General features: G+C 36.6%; 1 long non-coding RNA gene across 1 annotated transcript in view; it reads left to right on the top strand.

Annotated features, from left to right (window-relative positions):
* The window catches only part of LOC137078315 (uncharacterized), a 28,888-nt gene extending 17,428 nt beyond the window's left edge, over nt 1-11,460 (top strand). The window contains exons 3-4 of the long non-coding RNA XR_010905284.1: nt 7,010-7,212; nt 9,850-11,460. This is a non-coding gene — a long non-coding RNA (uncharacterized lncRNA). The remainder of the gene's footprint in view (nt 1-7,009; nt 7,213-9,849) is intronic.
* Nucleotides 11,461-24,567: the final 13,107 nt, after the last annotated feature.

The raw sequence follows: 24,567 nt of genomic DNA, 5'->3' as shown, positions 1-24,567 counted from the left end.
TCTTATCACTCTTTAATTGCCAAGTTCATTAATTATTTTCAAAAACGGATTCAAAACTGATTTTGAAAAAAAAAAAAAACATACACACAAAATAACTTATTTTCAATATAAAAAGTGATTGTGGACTGGATATTTTTTGACCTTTTATCACAGTCTAGGGCATGTCAAAGATCAGTAACAACACTGGCTTTGATGCGTTGTTGGTTTGTGCGCAGCATCAGATTCACATTTTTTTAATCCCTCATTTATATGCAGTTATTATACTCTATACAAATGCCAGAAACTAAGCTTTTTTTTCCAGCACAGGCCTATCTAAAGGGTTAATGGTGCCACCTGGTTATCAACTGTAAAAAATACACATTTACCTCTTCCCAACAGGGAAAACCACCAACAATCAAAAATGCATAAGTATATGGTGTCATGGCTTTCCAGTCAAAAAAAATGTGGCTATAATGGAAGTCAATGGGGCAGAAACAGGCACGAACAGTAAATGAGGGAGGAAAAATCTGATGCATTTACATTTACATTTATGCATTTAGCAGACGCTTTTATCCAAAGCGACTTACAACTCAGGAGAACAGGAAGCGATCCGTCAAGAAGAGGCAACGAAACACAAAAAGTGCCCTAAATACTAAGATTTGTACACTGCTCAGAGTAGCAAAGACCAGAAAAGGAAAGAAGAAAGGAGAAATAGAGGGGGAATATTTTTTTTTTTTTTAATGTAAGATTGTGATGCTGCACAAAAACTAACAATGCATCAAAGCTAAAGTTGTTACAAATCTTTGACATGCCCAAGACTTTTATATATATATATATTTTATATTTAAAATAAGTCATTTTGTGTGCATGTTTTTTTTTCCCAAATCCGTTTTGAAAATCATTTATGAACTTGGAAAATAAAGATGATTTTTATTTTGGTAGCCTACTGGATAATTTGAACTGAAGAGCCTCATAAATTAATAGACTTATTAATAAACTTTGCGCGCGCTTTCAGCAACAGGTCAGCTCATGCCCGTCAGTTAACAATTTCAAAAGACTTATTAATAAACTTTGCGTGCTCAGACAGCAACAGGTCAGCTCATGCCCTTCAGTCAGCAATTTCAAAAGAAGTTAACGTTAGAAGACGAAGACTACTGGTAAGTAAAAAAGTAAAAAAATATTTTTTAGTAAAAGACGACGGGGAATTATGTGTCGTGACGTGCTACAGGCCGGTTTACTACACCAGTAGAATAAAATTCTGAAATTTTGGTTTTAGTTTTGGTGTGTCACCCCAAGATTTTAAGTGGCCCCATCTGGCCACCCCTATGAAAAAATTCTGGAGGCGCCACTGACTAGCTTATCCAGAAGGGGGGTGCTGCGGGGGTTGCAGCCCCACTCGCTATAGTGGACTAAAATATTGTTTTTAAAACATGAAATGAAATAAAATAAATTAAAATAGACTGACATAACATACTGTGTTTTAATGGGATTAAAATAATGGGCCGTGGATAAGATATAAACTAATTAATAATTATTTTAATAATTCCTCAGGAAGTGCTTTCGTCACCATCATGTCACCTCGCTCGGTCATGGTTAGCAATAAGCAGCAGAAACGTATTTGTAGACTTTTTTTGAGTAACGTTACTACTAACACGGTTAAGAAAAGTAAAATTGGGAAATCTTCTCAAATAAAGTATGTAAACAACAACGACGCGGACCGTGACACCGACACAAACTCTGTTCAGACATCCGCGAGGTTTGTGAGCTGGACGTTAACATGTAGCCTACACTCTTAGAAGATAAGGTTCTATATAGAACCATAAAAGGTTCTATCGGCGCTACGTATTTGGAACCCCTAAAAGGTTCACTGCAAAAAATGCTTTTCATAACTTTGTATTTTTGTCTTGTTTCTAGTCAAAACATCTACAAATTCTTAAAACAAGAATTATTTACTAGACAAGCAAAAGTAATTGTCTTGTTCTGAGGAAAAAATAACTCAAAATAATCTACCAGTGGGGTAATTAAAATAATCTTAAAACAACATTATTTTACCCCATTGGCAAATTATTTAGCTTATTTTAAGCAAAAACTCTCTTCATTTTGAGTTTTTTTTCCCCCAAAACAAGAAAATAAGGTTTACTTGTCTAGTAATGTTTCTTAATGTAAGAGCATTTAGATATTTAGACTAGAAACAAGACAAAAATACTAAATAAGTTTTTTTTTTTTTTGCAGTGTTCTATAGAACCCTTTTCAAGTGCTCAATTCCAAATAACCTTTTATGCTAAAACGGTTCTATAATGACAAGAAAGAACCCTTTTGGCTCTTAAAAAGGGTTCTATATAGAACCTTTTATGGGTTTCAAATACGTAGCACAGTACTCTCACCAGTCTGCTGAGGTCGGACACATGATATTTTACAAACGTGATTATGAGTCATTATTTCTCCAAATATGCGCACATGATGGACTAAAAGCCCTGGCAGATGCTGGATATTGTATGTAGCCTATGAACACAAATAAAAAGAATGCTTTATGAGTGATGATTAACGTGTGTGTGTGTGTGTGTGTATGATCCATGGGCGCCGGAACCATTGTGTGTCGTGAGGACAAGACTCACCCACTAAAGACCAATGATATATTGGACCCACTCTCTTTTATCGTCACTAATTCAACACGTCTGTTTACCTACCCCTAACCGAGAAAAACGTATTAGGTGTTTGACTCTTTTTTTCCACTTTTATTAAAACTAATATTTTCTCAATTTTTATTGAAAATAAATGCCTTTCTGATCTGTGATGTGAAAAGGGAGTAGAGCGAGTTCGGCAAAAGGCAGGGCAAATAACTCAGTGATTTCCGTAATTTTGTCTGGCGCAATCAATCGTTTAGTAAACTGCAGTATATTTGTATCTAACGTTACTCCAGCAAAAACAAATTCTAAAACCACCCACAGTTTTGCTTCCGACACCCATGGTATGATCGCGTTTTAACAAGTAATTAATTTTAAACAACAATAATCTGGGGCTGTGGGTCCGTCTGTGCTCTTTGACGGTAAAGGGGGGGGGTTCTACTACAACACATGTCGGGTCGCCACCGACAGCTTCCAGCGCGCCTGAGCTTATCTTACATCGCGGAAGATCAGTCACTTCCCATATGAAGGAAACGAGAAGCCGCTAGATGGCGCTAAGTCACCGAGTGTGTGTGTGTGTGTCCAGGCTGTGGGGTCTGGTGTGTGTGTCCATCAGTGTCCTGCTGTCTGTCTGCTCTCTGGAGGATGATGACTTCTGTTTGTTCCTCTGACGGTATGATTATTCTTTAATATTATTCATTTATTAACACACTCGACATTTAACCCTCAAAACATGAGTTTCTGACTGAAGATCTGTCCTGTAATAATACAGTGTGTTTAAGTTGATCTTCATCTTGTGTTAAATCTGCAGGCAGTGTGTGTATAGAAATGGATGGTCAGTGTGTGGATGTTGGTCTCTCTGTAGAGGAGACCCGAGCAGAACCGGCCCAGAGTTCAGTGCGGCCGTGTTCATTCACACAGGAGGAAGAGTGGGAGCGATGGAGATGAAGAGCAGCGGCTTTAAGACTCGAGACACAGAACAATGATCTACACATTCACATTTGTATTGGCTTTGTATTAAATAGTTTCTGTCAAGTATTAAAATGATGACACAAAAAAAAAAAAAAAAAAAAAACATTTAATTCTTTTGTAAACATTTCCAAGACTGAAGTTTCACTGTTCAGATCTAGGTTTCCCAAACCGAAAGTATGTGATTTAATTGTTCCAGGATCAACAAACTGTGATACAAGTGTCCATCACTGACAAACATAAAGCACAACCAGAGAACAGTTTAGGGCCGCGTGGATTTGCGCATACAGCCAAAATTACGCGTCAAATCAATACAGGACGCGATTTGTCCCGTATCTTCCATAGGTCCACACATAGTCCAATAAACACATAAGGATTTTGCAGTGTAGAGAATACTAATAACACATATAAAGAAATCAATTGCACAATATAAGTAGGCTACAGAAACTCATTTGCACGTGACTGCGTTTGGGTCTCGAGAATATGTGCTCTAAACTTGCTGTAAACTTTTTTTTCATTATTTCCAACCTAACCTTTAAGTGGCTTTGGAGATAATTGGCCCCAGGGCCTTTGCAAGTCATAACCCACCCCAAAGAAACTCATAGGTTTGGAACATCGCGAGTGACACAATTTTCCTCTTCGTCCATTGGCTGTACAGTGAGCCACTCAAAGCCAAATTCAGTCGTTACGAACTTCCTCACAGACACACTTTGACTGTCGCCATGATTCAGTCTGCTCGACAATCGCTGCTCTTTTCTCTTTGGAAACCTTCTTCACTGTCGCAAGTAAGTAAATGATTTTAACATCCGACAGCACTGAATCTGTGTTGTCGTGCGGAATTGGGCTACTTTTAAACCACCATCCCCTTATTCCCTTTTAAAGGTTTGACACTCATATTTGGTTGAAATGGTTTGTAATGGAAGACTTTACTCAATTTATAATCTATCAATGATAAAACTGCTTAACGAGACAGTAAGAAGATTTCTGTGAGGGATAAGCGCTGGAAGCGTTTGAGCTCCTTTATGAAAACACTGATTATTATTGGATTAAAATGCTATATGCGGTTATTTCTGGACAGGCTATTCGTAACCAACGTTTCAAACCAAAAGGCTCATGATCGCAAAAGGTTAAATGAAAAAGAGAGACGGATTGGGAAGCGATCTAATGCTCTGTGAACATCTTCACTTTGAGTCCGCCTGTGACCAAATGAGCAAGAGTGCGGAAGAACATGATGTTCGGCTCAAACTCCACCCTATAGAGCTCCAGATGTTTTTCTTGTCCTCAAGTAGACCCCTTCACGGTGACGTCACATGACAATTCGCAGTGCGCATGTCGGAGTCAGGAAGTTCATCCCGTTGAATTGTGTTAACCAGAGAATTTCTTGTCAAGAAAAAAATAAAATATACGGCTATTTTGCGTCGTGAACTGTGAAAAATGTTTAAAATAGACGACCCACCCCACCACCCTAATCCTACCCAAGAGCGTGTAATACACAAGCCATAAGTGCGTATCATATGCAAGCCAAAATTAGTTTTGTCGTATACATTCCACGACATTGCACACTCATACTCTTTATACACATTTACATGTGATGGTTGATGCGTTTCTTCACTCATGCGCGCACTGGGGCTCTGACTATATGCGCGTCTATAATCCACCTTTCCAGGCTATTTGTTTGTTTGTTGATACTTTATTGACCAATTACAGGAAATTACATTATCACGGCAGCTTCAACACACAACCACCATTGAGCCCCTTTACGATCTGCAGGATATGGCTATAAAATTAAAAAGAAATAGTAAGCGATGCGCATCCTAACGCGGGGTCAGTTGTAACATACATGGTTTTGCACTTTCCGCACATGCCAGGATGACGAAACTTAGTGTATTTAATAATAATAATAATAATAATAATAATATATTTTATTTGTAAAGCCCTTTTCATAGTTAAAAACAATCCCAAAGTGCTACCAAAAAAAATAAAATAAAATAAAATAAAATGAATTAGCAAAAAGTAAAAAATGCTTGTTTAAAAAGAAAGGTTTTTAGTTCTTTCTTAAAAGAGTCTATGGCTTGAGGAGCCCTTATGTTTTCTGGAAGGGAATTCCAAAGACGCGGTACGGCTGAGCAGAAGGCTCGATCCCCCATAGTGCGGAGCTTAGTTGTGGATGGTTGAAGAAGGGCTTTATTTCCAGAACGGAGGTTGCGTGAAGAGTTTTGTGTTGCGACGAGTAGTTCCTTTAAGTAGGGGGGTGCGTTTCCGTGGATGCATTGATGGGTAAGTAAGATGATTTTATAATTAATCCTGTATGAAACAGGGAGCCAGTGGAGCGAGTGAAATAGTGTGTATAATAATAGCGAGTGTATTTACTAGTTGCCATATCAAAATTAGAGAAAAAACCCCGCCTAAATTAAAAAAATCTTTGGAAGATAGCTTTCACTGAACATTTATTTAACCATGGCAAAAGTAAATTTCTTACGTTTATTTTTCATCTCTGTTTTTTGTGTTTATTTAAAATTAGACAAATCTGATATTCTTGTAATCTTATAGGCCTATCTGTTATTTAACTGCGGAGCCGGGGTTAAACCACGAGAAAAGGGTGAATAATGACAGTCACATTTTAGAAATTATTAATTTTTAACTATGCTGTATGTAGCCTATTTAGCAATGTGATTGTTGTCAAACTCAAAAAGTAGATTATTATTAATGCTTAAAAGCGCCATTATTTTATTTTCAAGAGATAATAATTGTAGCCCATTTCATTGACAAATATTTTAGTTTGTCCTGTATTTATTTTTTCTATTATTATCAGGCCACATTTGGCCATGTTATAATGTTCCCCAGCTATTATTCTGTCACTTCCATTCTTTCGGTGTAAATCAAGAAAAAAAGCATGAATCATCAGAATGTTTCATCAATGAAACAAAACCATAGGCTATAATTTTATTAGATGTGGGAAATTAATGTGGGAAAAAAATTCTCTGAACCTCAAGTGGATTTACACAAACTGAGACAGTCAAAAAGCGTTAGGATGCTCCCCGCTCTCTCATGGCTAAAAGAAATGAGAACTAACATATCAGCAGGATAACACGAGCAAATGATGGCATAAGTACACACACACACACACACACACACACACACACACACAGTTTCTCTGCATATATTATGCGCCGGTCAGTCCATGTGGAATTTATGACATCCCGCAGCGCTGCGTATTTTGGATCAAACCTTCTCCACAGTTTGGTAAAAAATAAATAAATAAAATGTATCATCTTCGTATTATTTAACTTTGTGTTGGTTTCAGGTAGGTAGAGTTGAGGGTTAATGGACAGATGCTTGTTTTTATGAAACTATGATTGTACTGTCAGTTCATCTGTCATTATTCTAAATTCAGTGGTTCATTGTCATCCTAAACCCTTTCTTTCTGTTTAAATCAGCCGATGCTTTACTCTCTGATGGGTCGAAGTTCGAGGCAAACCATGGAGAAACTGTTACACTGCCCTTCACAATGGAGAAAGCGGAGAGAGCCGACAGACTGAGGATTACTTTTACATCAGAAACAGAAAATCAGAAGTTTTTGATCGCCCAGAGCTGTGACCCTTCTGATGGATGTACTGTGGTGAACACGACTGGAGTCTCGGTGAGAGTTAGAAAATGACATGGGTGTGTTTGTGTGGTAGCGGATGCAACCACAGGATCAACCCAAATAAAGACAAACACCAGTTATGCCTTTGCTTGGGTGTTTACTGCAAGCATGAAATTGTGACACCACCAGAACAGATTTTTTTTGGTTTCACAACATTTCCTTTTTTTATTGAACATTGATGGAGCAACAGATTTTGTGTGAAAATAAATCATAAAAGTGGTTTGTCGTTTAAACATTTTTATGTATAAGTTGGGATGGAATGGTGTGAGCGCGCTATAATGCACGAGCGCGAATCTCTCCAGTCGCACGCGTCTCTCAGCTGATATTGTGCGCGCGCTCAAACTGTGTCCTGTGCACTCGCGAATCTCTCCGTGCACACACCGGTCCAGTCCTGCCCAATTTGCTGCCCTAGGCAATATTTTACCTCGTGCCCCTTGTACCAAGGTTTAACACGCATTTCTAACGCATTGATTTATATTTATTATTTTGTTGGCTTATTTGGTAGTTGTGGTTAAAAATTGGACCCAGAGTCTGTAAAGATTTGATTGATTGGCCCATTACCCCGTCATTGTGTTCATGATATAATTTAAAAAAAGGCTGATGATGATTAAACTATATTGCGCCAATGCCACATTATAGCCTAAATCCAAATAGTTAGTAATTGCATTCATGCACAAACTATTAATTGAGAACTAACTTTCCAGTAGATAGCAGAAATCTTTTAAAGTATGCATTCATGTTTTCACCATGAATGAAACAGCCTAAATGTTCTTTAATATGACATTTACATAAAATGTTGCTAAAACAAACATGTATATAAATATACATTAAGAATTTTGGGAAATAAATGTAAATAATCCCATATCCCCCACAACTAGCTACATATTCAAAAAAATATCAACAACTTAAAAAATACACTGAGAATAATAGGCTAAATCAAATACGACATCGGTCATTCAAAATTAAAGCCAAAATAAAAAAGACAGAAAACTGTTGGCTATACTGCAAAATTAATTAATTAATGAAGCAAGAAAGCAGACGACGGTCCATTGCCGAAACTTATCCAAACCCTTCAAATGTTCTCTAAAGGAGTCCGGCATGTAGGCTACAGAACATGTTTTCTAGTATAGTATAGAGGCTATATATTCTTTTTTTAAAACGTATAGGCCATACATATATACACGTATATGTGTGTGTGTGTGTGTGTGTGTGTGTGTGTGTGTGTGTGTGTGTGTGTGTGTGTGTGTGTGTATGTATGTATGTATGTATGTATGTATGTATGTATGTATGTATGTATGTATGTATGTATGTATGTATGTATGTATGTATGTATGTATGTATGTATGTATATATATATATATATATATATATATATATATATATATATATATATATATATATATATATATATATATATTATATATATATATATACACACACACACACACAAGTTGCAAGATGCAAGTTATTTGTAAATGTAACAAAGCAGTTGCTGTCCTTTGTTCATGTTTTGTAATGTAGGCCTATAGTTAAAAAGGAAAAAAAAAAAAAAAAAAAAAAAAAAACCTTTCTATAGCCTACATTATTTATTTTTGTAATGTAGGTTATGATATTTGTAAATTAACCAAAGTAATACTATAGCCTACAATGTTTCGTTATGTAACTTAAAATATGAAGGCTAAATAAATAAAACATATCGACTACATGAAAAGGGGTTTAACTGTTATAAAAATAAATGATGTGAGCATTAGTAACTGAAGGTGTGTGAATCCGGCCAATCATGGAACAGCTGTTCAGTGCTAACCAGTCAGACAGGCCCATATGCAAAAAATGTAAAATAATAAGGTCCCCCAGCCCATCAAAGAGACATTTATAGTCGTTCACTGTAGCATGCAGGAAAAAAAATCAGCATACCAAACAATAATAATAATAAACTCTAACCAACAACTTTTCACAGCCAGACCAGAAATAAATAAAGTGCAGTAAGCTATAACAACCAACTCAGCCAATGCCAACACTAAACTATTGCAAGACCAAAGTTAACGATCTCGGCACGGCGGCCCAAAATGTAAAAACCCAAAAGTACTCACTCATTTAGTTGCATTCTCCGGACCTTTCTTTAGTCAAATGAATCCAAAAGGTCTGTTTAAATCACGGCTTCGTGCATTCACGATGGTAATAATTCCCCCATCCCTCTGTTCTGCAGCATGTTAAAACAGGGATGTAGGATGAAACAGTGCACCGAATCTAGATGTGCAGAGCTGTTCTCAAAAATCAAAACACTGGCCAGATCTGGAACTGTTGTCATCCCAGAGATTTGTCGTTTAAAGGCTGCGCGGAATGCGATCAATTGCTGTGGAAGCAAGGGCTGGAGATAAGTCTGTTGTGTCGATCCACGAAGCACTCACACGATATTTTCTTTCTTCTAATTTGGCGCAGCGACGCATCAGCGTTTGCACGTGCGTCAATAAACGCCGGCGTCCTTCTACGGCAGCCGCGGGGTGCAAAAAAATAACAAATGCAAAAGAAATTACAGATGAACCAGAAATGACTGCACATGACATGCATACATACAAAACATTTATCGTAGCCTGCACAAATTAATAATTAATTCCCTGTTTTAATGGAAAGGTCCACCCCAATCAATCCACCTGGGCCCATTTGTGTCGTCATCAGAGCTGAGCTCGTGCAGTTCGTGAGGGCAAAATGAGGCTTCCTGAACCACTGAGACTTCACAGCTTCACCAAAAGGTCATTACCCGAAGATTCATTCATCATTGCGAATAATTGTACACCTACTGTGTAGCTACTTATTTTCTTTTTTACAGTCTTGTTACTAGACAAATCCATTAGCCTAATCCTGAGCCAAAGCAGAAATTTGTCCATTGCCTGGGTATAAAATAAAATAAAATATGTATCTTTCTCTGTCTGACTTTACTTGCACAAAAACAACTTTTTCACCTGAGTGCAGGGGCGTAGTTTATGGGGGGTATTGGGGGTTACTAGCCTGGATGCCAGCCGAATTTAGCCCCGCCCACAAAATCTGTAGGTCAGGCAGTTCGTATTCTGACTAGAAGTGAGTATGACCAGGGCCGTTTCTAGCCTTTCTGGCACCCTAGGCAAGATTGAGAATCGGGATTAGAAACCAGACCAGACTGGGAATCCGATTTTTGAATGAAAATCAGAATCAGGATTGAAATCGGTATAAAATTCAGAATTGTAATTAATCAGTATAAGGCTAAGTTCACACTGCCAATTTTTGGGATTGACAACCAGACAACCTGTTCAGTTACCAGTAACCATAGCGACACCAAGTCAGGCTGAGGGGTTACCTCCCCCCATATTCAAATCCATCATTACCCCCCCCCCCATTATTTCAACATGAAAATCACAGTAGATCAAATAAAAAAAGTGTAGAATTCATTTATTTTGTAACAATAACTTTGTTGCTAATCAAATATGATTTTGTCATAAATCAGACAAAAAAATACTCAGTGGACTATATTTAACTGCTGGTCAGAGAGGGATGCAAAAAAAATAAAAGCATGTACTGAGAATGAGGTATGAGAATTTGAGAAATTGTGTAATAGCTAAGTACACACCACATATATTTTATCTAGCTAATCCATTGCAATGTATTTAGTAAGGCTACAAGTTACCAAAGCAGCCGTCTGTTTTGCTAGTTCATTTTTCAGTAGTGTCTGTAATTATCAATGACAAAAGTATTCACATCGGTGTTTGTTTTCTTCCTAAATTAATCTGACTTTTGAACGAATTGGATGAATGAACGATTTATGTGGCTCACTCATTTAAACAGTGAATCGCTGCCGCCTACTGGCGGTATCAATACTTAATTTCTTTCTTTTTATAATCTCTACATAGAATTTTATGAATGCTTATAAGCACTTTATTTAAGCAATTAATCTCGATTTAACACCATTATATCAGGTTTCTGGTTCAAATGTAATTGATTCATGTTAAACTGACTTAAAACCGTTACTCTTTGACATAACTTGATGTGTTTATTTTGAAATAACATGATTCAATCAAGTAAGCCGAACAAACAGGACTTTCACTTCCCATCATGCTTTGCAAATGGGCTGAATTCGGAGAGTAAATGTTTAAATAAAGTGCGTTTTTATGCATTTCTAACGCGATGAGAAAATGGAGAGACTTTTTAATGTTTAATGTTTTGTTGGTATTTAAAAGTGTGTGTTATGTTAGTGTTTTTGGACGTTACCATTGTGGTAGAGCTTGGGCTGAGGATCTGCTAATAACAGCTAAAGTTGTTACAATAATAAGCAACAACTTCTTTGGGCATGCCATGGATGTAACAAAACCATCTAGCCAATACAATCTAAATGTTGTAAAAAATAGCATTTCATTAAATAAAAATAATCATCTAAACTGGATTACTTGTTTTGTCTTTTCATATTCATTTCAAAGTAATCAAATGTAATAGTTTTGAACAAAATTAAGAATGTTAACCTGATTTAACTTAATTTATCTGTTCATGTTAAATGAACACAAAGAGTTCAAGCTGGTTGAACATCATCCATTGTTGTTAAGATAATGTGGTGTAATCACGTGGAACCACTGTCCACGATTAAATCATGTTCAACCAATGCTATTTTTTTGAGTGTAATTTCATAACATGATGAGGTGTAATCATAACCTGTTCTGTGCCTTTGAGTAAGTGGTGTATGTCTAAATTTCATGTTTACAGTTGTTCAACAGCCGATGTGTTTCTCTTTCAATTTTTTTTTAAATGCATTAAGGTGGAATGTAAATTTTGGGGCCTTGAACATATGTAGATCAAGAAAATCAAAATGTTAATGGGGGACCTCACTGATTTTAAAACCCTGCCTACAGCACTGAGCCTTCTTATTCAGAAATTAACACAGTTTTTCTCAATTGCTAAAACACTAAAACCCATCGGCTGAACACATTTCTCAGTTGCCTGAACTCATTTAGCTGATTGTACAGTCTGTTTTCAGTACTTTAAACCATTTACACAATTTGCAGATCTCACTCAGACTTGTCAGCAAAACTCAAAACACATTCTCATTGTCAAGACACATTCTGCTCTCTAATGCACGTCATCCATACGGGTTTACACAAGTGGCAACAATCAAATACTTGAACACAACCACTCAAAACAGATTTAATCTGTTTCAAATGAGGAGACACAACCAATATAAGTACAGTGCATTGTAGGATGTATACTGTACAATTAACAAGTTGTATTGCCCTGAACATTTTGCTTTCTAGTTGTTTACAGTAGGTACTGACTGCTCAATAGATTTTGACTGGTTTCAGGTTCATATCAACAAATAACAAGTATTGCAGTATCAGAAACAAATGACAGGTTTGTGAGATGCAGAGTACAGTAAAAATCAGCCTGATATAATGAAATGCATATCTATAGCACAAATTGTATATATCGTGCAATTTATATGCCAAAATGAATTTTTATGTGCATATGTTACACAGTTTCCGTGTGCATATGATATGTACTTTATATTGTGTTATGTGCACGTACTCCAAACAACTAAACCTACCCAATGGGTAAAATTCAATGCAAATCATATGCACATAAAAACTAATTGGTAAATGGACTGCATTTATATAGCGCTTTTATCCAAAGCGCTTTACATTTTTGCCTCACATTCACCCATTCATACACCGACGGCGATGTCAGCCATGTAAGGCGCCATCAGCTCGTCGGGAGCAGCTGGGGTTAGGTGTCTTGCTCATGGACACTTCAACACTTGGTCAAGTGGAACCGGGGATTGAACCACCAAACTTCTGGTTTGTAGACAACCTACATGAACCACTGAGCCACTGCCGCCCTGCTGAATTGTGCCGTATAAATCGCACAATAAATACAATATAATACTAATGGTATTGTACATTTCATGAGAATGAGTTGGTAAAAATAGGGCTACAAGCAAGAGGAAGAACATAAAATTGCAAAGCAAAGCAAAGTAATAATAATTTCTGACCAGTTTTGAGCTATGGAACATGTTTTCATTCATCACAATGACAGAAAAATATGAAATTTGTTTTGAGATTAAAAATTTACTTCTGCCTGAGAACTATGTTTTGAACAATGTGTTTTCTATTTTTTGGTGTATTGCTGTATAGATTGCTTGATAGTGTTTATCATTTTGATCACTTTGTTTAGGATTTGAGAGCAGTGTTTGATTTTGAACACATGTAAAACTGTGGTCTTGAGGCGAAAGTTTCACTTTGCAAGAGGAGTCAGAGGTTTTGTGAATAGTGCTTGAAGAGGAAGTTTTGTGGTTTCAGAAAATGGAACAAGGTTTGTTTTGAGTGTTTTAGAAATTGAGAAAAACTGTAACTAACAAAACAGCCAAACACACTTATAAGTCCCCAGTGAAACTAACACACATTAAAAGGAACCTGAGGAATAGCAATGCAATAGCTCTTCACCCTCTACTGTCATATGATGTTGGTAGAACACTTTTCACAATCCTACATCCTGTCCTACATCCATGTTTCTACAAAACCACAAAAGCATTACATGAGATGATATCAGAAAGTACAGTTGCAAGATATCATCACAGGAATATTTAAAAATATCTTAAATACATTTAAGCAAATAAAATAAAAATCTGTACAAGAATGTGCGTTACCTAATATAGCCATTAAATAATGTAATAATGTAATAATATAATAATAAAAGATGTAACTTTCTGCAAAACTATCTCATAGTCTCTTCAGGAAACCACTGCACCGTTAAACCACAGTTTATCGTACAAAACATTTTTGCATATGCAAATCATTTTTATGTGCATATTTGCATTGTCACCCCATTGGGTAGGTTGAGTTGTTTGGAGTAAACTGTGACTATGCTTGACTATGAGACTATCTCATAGTCTCTTCAGGAAACCACTGGACCGTTAAACCACAGTGACACAAATATTCAAATAGATCAGAATGTTTATTGTCAGAGAGTCAGGTTATGATTTTCACAAGTGCTTTCCAGTTGTGCGTGTCTTATCGTCATTGGTGTGAACAGGCCTTAAGATGTGAAATGAATGTGTATGTATTGTAATATTTGTGAGCTAAAAAAACAACTAACTTTGCAACTGCAAACCTAATGACTGTAAAATGTGTAAATATCGGACGATTCCAAACGTCTCCTTCCTTCTGCAGTTCATCCTAAAGCCAGTTTCCCTTCAGGCATCAGAGACGGTCATTATTCCACCTCAGCTCTTGATGCCCAGAGCCGACACTCTAAAAAATAATTCAGTGGCTTAGTAAATATCACTGTAATAATTAACTTTATTAATTTAATAAAATCTCTCAATATCATTTACTTGATGGTTTTAGTTAAACATACCAAAATAATTGACTAAAAATCCAACAGTTAATTTTGTCTAAAATGTATAGTTATATTTAAGTTTTTTTCACTAAAATAATTTAGTATTCAAATAACCAATTATTTATTTTAAATATACTTAATACATTTGTGAAATTTATTTCAAAATATTTGAGAATGGAGAATTAAACCGATCTGTTTCAAGAACCACAAATATTACTTAATTAAAATCAAGATTATTAATATTTAACACACACTGAAGAAATTGAGTAAGTTTACTCGATTAAAACAACGCACCCCTCCCCCACCCTCTGACGTGACGACAGCTCGACGGTTGAGTGAGTGCGGATATTTGAATTCTCCTCAGTCACCAGAGCAGTTTCTTCTTCTCAGCGTCTGGGGCATTTCCTCTGTGAAATTCAGGTTTGTATGTTTTGTTTTATCTATATATAATCATTACTGTGCTAAAAGGCATTTTATTTAATTCAAAACAACATACAGGGACAGTGTGAGTCACCTTAAGTTAACGTGTGGCATTGGTCTTTGAAACGGCTGCTGTGTTGCTCAAAACACACAACTTTATTCGTAAAGATAATGAATATAATGAATTTGGATGATAAAATCTTATTAAAACTGGGCACTGTTTGTTTATTGTCAGGTTATGGAGTCTGGCGCCTCGCAGCATCTTTCAGCTACGAATGAAACGCAGGACAGCGGTCTCAAGTTCAAAGTCCACCCGCAGACCGCTAACGTTAGTCCATCTCAGGCCCGAGGAACAGCGCTGATACGGTGGAAATGGGATAACAGACACTTGATTACACTTGAATTACTTTTAAATGTTTAATTTTTACTTCTAAAATGTTTGTTACATGCGTTTAAGTGTTGTAAAATAACTGTTATTCTTTACATGTCAAAACAGTAGCCTAATAACTGTTATATGCTGTAACGTTATTGCTGTACTCATCGACAATAAAGGCCATGTCATGTATAAGTGTGTTTGTGTGGACTGTGGAGTATTTTACAAAGGTTTAGAGGAAATTAAAGCTATACTATACAAGTTAGTAATACTCATAAATAAAAACAGTTCATATTAGTCATAAATATTGGTATTTAAAATGCTTTTTACCCAATTTTTTCTACTCAATTGAATTTGTTAATGTAACAAATGCCGTTACTCAGATCTACTTAATTTTTTTACTTACATTTACTCAGTTCTTATGGTGTCTATAATTGATTTCACTGCTCTAAAATGTACTCAATTTTTTTAGTGTAAAAATGTTTCACCAAAAAAATTGAGTAAATCATAGTATAAGTTTTTAGAGTGGAAGCTTTATTGCAGATGTGTGTGTAAAAAAAGAATAATATTTCAAATGTATTATTTCAAACGATGTGAAAATCTGAGATTATTAATGTAGGCCTACTATTCATTATATTTTTTTATTATTATAGATCAGACCTAATTTTAGCCAGTTTCACTTTGACTTCAGGATAATATCTCTGACTCGAGTCACGTGTCTGAGTCAACCTTTGTGTGCTCGCCTTGTGGTCATTATGGTTGCGCATTAAAATCAGAACACAGATCATCTCATCTCAGCACTTTTGAGTAATGTCTGCGCTGTTTGTAATTGTATCATTTTTTTAATCATATCATTTAGTTAGTCAAAACAGATCTAATTTTGCCTTTGGAAAATTATATTGAATATTGAAGTTGTTGTGGTGTTAAGAGGGATCTGTCCATGCAATGTGAATAGTAGGCCTACGAGTGTGTGCAATGTCGTGGAATGTGCCAAAACTCATTTTGGCGTGCATATGATACGCACTTTATGGCGTATTATACATACGACCCCCCCCCCCCCCCCCCCCCCCCCAAAAAAAAGTACATTGTAAGTAAATAGTTGTTAGCTCTCCCCTTTTACAAGGGTTTTAACACCAACTTATGACAAAGTATGTCCAAACATGTTAAAACGCAACTTTGAAACTGAATGGCACTGGACTTATAGCCGAATGACAAATAAATTCAAGAATTTTTTTTTTCGGTGTCACCACTTTCTTGTCATTAGCACTGTCCATGTGGTTTCCTGCAGTCAAACAGTTACGCCTTTCCAGCACACACGTGTGTGTGTGGCTTCAGCAGTAGAGAGTCAGTGAGACAAGCTTGTCTCAATCAGTGAGAGAATCTAAAGAGACAATCTTCAAGCATGTCGAACTCTAATAGAAGTAAGTAATTACAACATTTTTATATTGTATTTATTAAGACTTTCATTACATTTATACTTTGTAAAAAATAAACACATAAATACAGAGCGAAGTTTTTGTGCAAAACAGGCCTATTTTGAACAACAATTGTAAATATTGCAAAACGTGAACTGTTAAACAACCCTATTGTTTTTTCATTATTATTATTTACACACACTAGCCTATTATTAATGGGGTTTAAAAATAGCAACAAGAAAGTTAAAAACTATAACGTGTTCTTATTGTCATGCTGTTGTGTTTATAATAAGCAGCGCTGAGTGAAGGAGATGTGGAGCCAAATACTCGCATAGCCTACTTTATCATTATTTTTATTAAACACTATTTTCCAGAAATTCAACTGATACACAAACCCTTAAGAAAGTCGCTGAGGGGAAAACCAGAACCTGTTAGTATTGTCATGTTGAGTTATAAGTGCTGAGTGCAGGCTCGGTCTGGCCATCGGGAGCACTGGAATAAATCCCGGTGGCCTGCATGGCAACTAATTTGGCCTGCTGCCATGCCATGTTTTATTTTTTATAATTCTTATTTAATATTATTGCCTTTACTAAAGTGATAATTTTCGAATTCGCCATTCAATAAAATTATTAATAATAAAAACAAATAAATCCCGAATCTGTTAGTCTGGTCTTGACCGACTTGCCTCAGCCAAACGCGCGGGCAGCACCCGCTGATGGAGAAAGCGGCAGAGAGGGAGAGGGAGAGGGCAAAGAAAAGAAAGCACTCAAAGAAGACGCAGCAAAACGTTGCAAAATTACTGACCTGTTCGGGGCTTCAAGTGAAGGTCAGTTTTATCTGAGTGAAAAGAGATTCGCCATTGTTTAGAAGAATTTTGATTTAGCCTACCCAAACTTTCAATTGTCCAAACGACTTTAATTACAAAATAAACAAAATTTTTTCATAAATTGAACTAAAAAACACCTTGGGTTTTCTAAATCAGAAATTAACCTTTTTATTTATTTATTTATTTAGCCTACTTATTTTGTATTTATTTTATATAGGCTATTCCTAGTTACGTAATCCGATGCATCACCTAACACCTGATTGTGAACAACTCGTCATTTTTCGGTGCGTGACAGTGATATAGATCAGCGGAATAATAGCCTCGACTATAATAACTGTATTAATGGTGTGTGTGACTGTGTGTGTGTGTGTGTGTGTGTGTGTGTGTGTGTGTGTGTGTGTGTGTGTGTGTGTGTGTGTGTGTGTGTGTCCAGGGTGTGTGTGTGCATCAGTTTCCGGCTGTCTGTCTGCTCTCTGGAGGATGATGGCTTCTGTTTGTTCCTCTGACGGTATGATTATTCTTTAATATTATTCATTTATTAACACACTCGACATTTAACCCTCAAAACATGAGTTTCTGACTGAAGATCTGTCCTGTAATAATACAGTGTGTTTAAGTTGATCTCCATCTTGTGTTAAATCTGCAGGCAGTGTGTGTATAGAAATGGATGGTCAGTGTGTGGATGTTGGTCTCTCTGTAGAGGAGACCCGAGCAGAACCGGCCCAGAGTTCAGTGCGGCCGTGTTCATTCACACAGGAGGAAGAGTGGGAGCGATGAAGATGAAGAAGAAGAGCAGCGGTGCAAGGAGCCGGGAATTCACATTTTTATTATCTTTCTATTAAATGGATTCTGACTAATTAAAACGATTATTATCAAACAAATGTTTCATTCTTTTTTCTTTTTTTTCCCAAGCCTTTGGCACTTCACTGTTCAGATCTGGGTTTTCTCAAACTTAAAGTAAGCTATTTGATTCAATTAAATAAATAATTATATTAGTAATTAAAATGCCAAATTAAAATGTATAATTGTATAATAAAAAATATTAAAAATAAAGCACTCACTAAAAAATATTGAATATTGCACGGAATATTCTGTTTATCTGCATTACTACCAATAGCGGCAGCGGACTTCCTTCCTCATTTGCAAATTTGATATCCTTCCGGACAACACCACTCTTTCTGTAAAAGTGTAAAAGTGTTTCCATCTTTCCAGGGGTTCATCGGCGTTTCGCTTTCAGCTGCATCACTGCGGTCTGTCTTGTCCGTTTCCTTTTGGTGATTTTTGCCCCTGTCGTGTTATTTATTTATGTTACTCAGTAAACTCAGTAACAGTAACGCAAGTAAATGTAATTATTGATGATTTTTTTTATTGTTGTTTTATATGTTGGTTGTTTTTTTTGTTGAGTCCAGTCCCGTCATTGTGTTTATTTATTTATTTATTTATTTATTTATTTATTAAAGGCTAATTATAGTTAAACTATAAAAGCTCCCTAAAAAACTAAAGCAATCCAGCGAGAGGCGACGCGACACAATTAATCACCTGATCGCTATCTAGTATGTGTGTGTGTGTGTGTGTGTGTGTGTGTGTGTGTGTGTGTGTGTGTGTGTGTGTGACTTCTGTTTGTTCCTCTGACGGTATGATTATTCTTTAATATTATTCATTTATTAACACACTCGACATTTAACCCTCAAAACATGAGTTTCTGACTGAAGATCTGTCCTGTAATAATACAGTGTGTTTAAGTTGATCTCCATCTTGTGTTAAATCTGCAGGCAGTGTTTTTTAATTTTTTTAAGATTTCAAATAACAAATTGGCATTAATACATCAATGATAGACATTAACAATACAACTAAGCAGCATATTGTAAACAAAATAATAATAACATACCCCCCCCCCAAAAAAAAAAAAAAATACATAATCATATAATCATAATAATCATAATCATAATAATAAAAAATAAAAAATATTTTGAAAGGAAACAAATTTCGAACATGAAAGGAAAATTATAAGAGTAAATTTTCAGAAATTTCAAGAGGGGCTAATCCATATATTGCCAGTAATTTAGAGAGCTTTAAGGCACTTCCCATTTTTAGTTGTTTTAAGGATTTAAATAACATTTTAAAGTCATTTTTAAAAGCCTCAAACATGGAGAAACTTTAACAAATCTACATTTGTACGGGTTTTTTATGTTTGGTATCTTCTGCTCACCAAGACCGCATTTATTTAATCAAAAATACAGTTAAAACAGTAATATTGTGAAATATCATTACAAAATAAAACAGCCTTTTTATATGTGATTATGGGAATGTAATGAAGGATTAAGTTGTTAGTTTGACGTTATAATCACTGCGGGGCATCTCATCTGTTAGAATGCACGAGTCTTTGTTCTTCATTTATATTCATTTATTCAGCTTGCTTCACTCAAGTTACAGGTGGATAAAGATGTGGTTAGTTTTCTACACGCACAAATCCACCAAAACAAGATTTAACAGTATGAACAACAATTAACAAGATGGTTTCTTTCTGCCTCGCGAGTAACTCAGGCAGTTGTGTGATAATACAGTCTGTTAGCGCCCTCTGCTGGGCAGTTTAGCACTTCGCTTTCCAACAGTGAATATAATGGTAAAGTGTAATTTATTGTTGTGATCAAAGCTGAATCCAGTCTTCAGTGTCACATGATCCTTCCTACACACACACACACACACACACACACACACACACACACACACACACACACACACGCACAGCCTATAACTTTTTTATTTTTACTTCACCCTAGGCGGAGGAGTGTGGGCTATATATACTTTTTAAAGTATTTTCTTTCTCTGTAAAGTCTGTGTTTATGGAAAGATAGCCTAATTTGCCCTTTTTTTGTTTCCGTTCATGCAGTTTTTACAGTAAAACACATCGATGCACCCCCCATTATTTTTGAATATCATTTTTTTGTTGTTGCCTATAATTATAAAATTTAGGCAAGTGTTATGCAATGCCGAAGCGTGACAATAAAGTTAATCAAAGAAGAAAAGAAAAGAAATGACCACCAACTGATCTTTACGGAATAACATTTGCATCTAGTTTTAACATAAAATAATATATATATATATATATATATATATATATATATATATATATATATATATATATATATATATATATATATATATATATATATATATATATATATATACCACTGTTTTGTCCCTGACTAGCCAAACTACTCTAAAGCCTATTGAGAGGCTTTATAACCGTGCCCTAAACATTTTAGATAACAAGCCTATTCGATTTCACCATTGTTACATTTTAAGTAAACATAAACTCTTAAATTTTGTTAATTTTGTCAATCTTAGACGCATAACGTTGTTTTTTAAATGTTTGACTGGACTAGCACCTGAGCCATTGTGTAAATTTGTCAACAGATTAGAATTTTCTCGATCAACAAGAGCTGCTACATGTGGCGACTGTAAAGTTCCCTTTTGTAAAACATCTTTTGCCCAAAATGTTTTTTCTGTGAAAGGAGCTAATCTGTGGAATCGGCTTCCAACACATATACAAATTTTAACTAAACTGTCCGCCTTTAAAAAAGTTACAAAAACTTGTTTTTTACAGCAGAAGTGTAATCATGCCATATGAGGGGAGTATATGAAATGTGACCTGTGTAAGTTTAAAGACATGTGCTTATCTGATACATTTATCTTTCTTGGAGCTAACTGGTTTCTGGACATTTTTTATTTATTTATTTATTTTTATTTTTATTTTTTGGTTATTTCTTCATTGTCTTAATCTGTTAAAAGCCTTTCTAGGGACAGGTGTTGCGAATTAGCCCTGGCTAAAAACACTGATACACGCAACGGATTATTCTTTATGTAATAATCTTTGTCGACTTTGTATCTGTCCCTATTCAAATAAACAACAAATAAATAAAATTTAATGTATACGGTGAAGAGTGTGCAATGTTATTTTTATGTTTGATTATTCAATTTCTAGACTGTTTAAGCTCTTCATTCTTAGCACTCACTTTATGGCTTAGGCCTACCGTTCACTTGTATTCAATAAAGTTTTAAATGTAGGCTACTTGTAGTTTTTGCTTTGGAATATCCGTTGGAATCAAGAATTGGGAAGTAGCCTATACATTTTTGCTTGCTATAATGTTACATTGGTCAAAAAAACAAAACAAAAAGAACAAACAAAAAATAAGTATTACACATTGACTCACGGTCTATGGAACCCCTGAAGTAGCCTCGGCCACCTCCTGCACCCCATGTTTGAGAGTATTCTTCCGCCAATGCTTCAGCAATTCGAGAAATAGCCTAGATTGTAGTTTCTATTGCGTCGGCTATGGCTGACCGTTGAAAATGAAACTGAATCACTTCTGTTTTGTCTTCAGGCTTCAGCAGAAACTGGAGGAGGTTGCCGGTGGTTATGTGTCATTTCTGGTAAACTGTGACTTTTCGTGTCTCACTGATTTTACCGAATAAATGAGAGAATATCAGGGTATTCTCACAAAAATGCTTATAAATAGTACGAGTGTGCAATGTCGTAGGATGTATACGCCAAAACTAATTTTGGCGTGTCTATGGCACGCTGTTTTTCGCGTGGATATGAGACGCATTTTATGGCGTATTACGAACCATGTCCCCACTTTTCAAAAGGCTTTTTAATAATACAGGATGAGTTATTTTTAGAAAGTAAAAATGCAGAATGTTTCCTGTGATGGGTAGGTTTAGTGTGTGTGTGTGTGTGTGTGTGTGTGTGTGTGTGTGTGTGTGTGTGTGTGTGTGTGTGTATGTGATGGGTAGGTTTAGGCAGGGGCAGTGTAGAGGATAGAAAATACACTCTAAAAATGCTGGGTTAAAAACAACCCAAGTTGGGTTGAAAATGCACCAACCCAACAATTGGGTTGTTTTTACCCAATGATTGAGTTGTTCTTACCCAGCAATTGGGTTGTCTTAAGCAACATTTAACCCAACCACTGGGTTAAAACAACTCAATTGTTGGGTTGGTGCATTTTCAACCCAACTTGGGTTGTTTTTAACCCAGCATTTTTTAGAGTGTATAAAAAACCATTACGCCTAATGTCCCCATATGTCACAAAAACTAACGTGTGTGTGTGTGTGTGTGAGCCTGTTTATGTGGTTTATGAGGACACAAATTTGTATAACTACATGGGTATTACACTGGTATTACACTATAAATGTGGTTTATGAGGACATATCAAATGTCCTCATAATTCAAATGGCCTTAAAAACATACTAAATTATGTTTTGTTGAGAAAGTAAAAATGCAGAATGTTTCCTGTGATGGGTAGGTCACTGTGTTTCGTGTGTGTGTGTGTGTGTGTGTGTGTGTGTGTGTGTGTGTGTGTGTGTGTGTGTGTGTGTGTGTGTGTAGGTATGTGATGGGTAGGTTTAGGGGCAGGGGCAGTGTAGAGGATAGAAAATACGGTTTGTACAGTATGAAATCCATTACGCCTATGGAGAGTCCCTGTAAACTAGGCAACTGTTGCTAGGCAACGTGGGGGAGAGGACGCTGGCGTTGTCTGTTCGCCGCTTCTCCACCCACAACAAATCATGTTAATGTACTATTAGATTTACATTTTATTTTATGTCCTTATGTTTGTGACTAGTCTAACAGTCAGAGCTACAATTGGGACTGTTGCTGATTGCTGGCAGCCACTGAGAGGTCGTTGTTCGTCGTTTCGCCGTTTTCAACCGCTTCTCTAATGTTTATGTTTGAATTGCTGCGGTTGGTTCTGGTTTGGAGGACATTTGATGTTTCTCGCCGCGGGTGCTCACTGGTGGTCTCCCTTGGGCTTAAGCTGCATGGTGGCTGAAGTTTGCACCGGGCTAGCGTCATCCGGGCTCTCGTCGTCGGCGTCCGGCATGATGTTGGGATGTTCTGCTTCTCGGCTGCGCCGCTGTTCCGTCCTGCATTGCGACCGTGGAGCGGCTTGGACATCTGCGCCGGCCCCGGTGTGTCCACAGAAGTGCCCGGAGGAATGTTCTGCCTCCTGCATGGTGCTGCAGCGATCCCCATCGTTTGAATCATCATGAAGAAGCCCCGTCATCTGGTCTTCAGCTGTCATGCCTCGGCGATGTCATCGGGACACTGCCGCTGGGAGAAATCTGAAACATGGAGTGGACCACAGTGTGCTGCGGAGCTAACAGAGACTTCCACCATCAGCTGTTTTCTGTCCACCATCAGCTCTGTTTCTGTTCACCATCAGCTCTGTTTCTGTTCTGTTTTCTGTGTTGGTTGATTGTTTGTAGTATTCTATATTTTTACTTGTTATTCATTTTTTGTTGTTATTCCCCCCCCCCCCCCCCCGTTGCACTTTGAGATTCTTCGGAATGAAAAGTGCATTATAAATAAAATCTATTATTATTATTATTATTATTATTAAACCACATAGACCAACATGTGCGTGTGTGTGTGTGTGTGTGTGTGTGTGATTCCTCACTCAGGCATATTAATAAACGGGCAGCTTGCTAGTCAGCTCGGTTATGGTTCTCAGAAACCCAATAGCTGATCCTCCATTGTTGCATCTTCATGGATGAGACATGCAGATGACTGTAGCCTAAATTATTTAATCTTCAATTAAATGTTTATAATCAATGAACTCTTCGATAGGGTCCTGCACACTGTGCGATTTTTCAAAATCCTTTGCGAATGTCCCTTGTACGAACATGATCCCCGATGTAAGCCATGTCACACTGTAAGATCTCAGTTGGCATTAATGTCAGACTGCACGATAGTGAAGGCGCGCTAAAAACGGACGCGCGCTAGAAAACTCACCCGGAGCTTTATATCATCAATGAATGACGCGTTCGGTGACAGTGAGCTGCATTACACGCGGGACTGAAATGGTGGCTACAAAGAAATCTCTAGCTCTCATTTTGGTCATAGTTTGTCTTGAAAAACCGAGATATTTGACTGTTGTCTTAGGAGAAGTCATACTGCAGGATTG

This window comes from Pseudorasbora parva, chromosome 6 (genome assembly GCF_024679245.1).
Source record: "Pseudorasbora parva isolate DD20220531a chromosome 6, ASM2467924v1, whole genome shotgun sequence".
In the NCBI taxonomy this organism is placed as follows: domain Eukaryota; kingdom Metazoa; phylum Chordata; class Actinopteri; order Cypriniformes; family Gobionidae; genus Pseudorasbora; species Pseudorasbora parva.
The sequence above is the reverse complement of the archived record's forward strand: the minus strand, read 5'-3'. Positions and strand labels throughout refer to the sequence as shown.